This window comes from Cebus imitator, unplaced genomic scaffold (genome assembly GCF_001604975.1).
Source record: "Cebus imitator isolate Cc_AM_T3 unplaced genomic scaffold, Cebus_imitator-1.0 Scaffold104, whole genome shotgun sequence".
Taxonomy (NCBI): Eukaryota; Metazoa; Chordata; class Mammalia; order Primates; family Cebidae; genus Cebus; species Cebus imitator.
In genome coordinates, this window is record NW_016107419.1 from 3,670,843 (window position 1) to 3,671,459 (window position 617).

The 617-nt window shown below is 37.3% G+C and overlaps 1 long non-coding RNA gene across 1 annotated transcript in view; it reads right to left on the reverse strand.

The window, feature by feature from the left end:
• Positions 1–411: 411 nt before the first annotated feature.
• LOC119472550 overlaps positions 412–617 on the reverse strand; it is a 29,195-nt gene continuing 28,989 nt past the window's right edge. Inside the window, exon 3 of the long non-coding RNA XR_005201696.1 lies at positions 412–446. This is a non-coding gene — a long non-coding RNA (uncharacterized LOC119472550). The remainder of the gene's footprint in view (positions 447–617) is intronic.

Consider the following 617-nt stretch of genomic DNA (forward strand, 5'->3'; position numbering starts at 1 on the left):
AATCTGCACAACAAATTCCTGTGACATGAACTTACTTATATAACAAAACTTCACATGTACCCTTGAGCTAAAGTTTTAAAAAAGAAAGGAAATGCCACTATTTCTCAATGTGACCTATTATTTAACTTTCCCACCAGCCGTTCATGAGTTCTAGTTGCTCCACATTTTTTCTAGCAGTTGATACTTTCCGCCTTTTTTAACTTTAGTAATCATAGAGTGAGCTTTGAGTTTTTAGTTTGCAATTTCCTGATGACTAATAAAATTAAGCATTTTTTCATGGACTTTTTAGTGGATTGTGTAGATTTGTGAAGTGTTTAAGAGATTTTGAGTTTTAAAGACAAAAGGTGATAATATTTATTTATTTAATATTCAGAGATAAGGTTTTGCTATGTTGTCGAGGCTAGTCTTGAACTTCTGGGCTCAAGTGATCCTCCCACCTCATACTCCTGTGTAGTTGGGATTATGGCGTGGACCACCGTGCATCAATATTTTGATGCACGAAGCCAAGAATCAGTTGGAGGGAGGAGTTGAAAATATAAAAGAAAAAATTAAGAAAACAAGTGGCGGCCGGGCGCGTTGGCTCAAGCCTATAATCCCAGCACTTTGGGAGGCCGAGG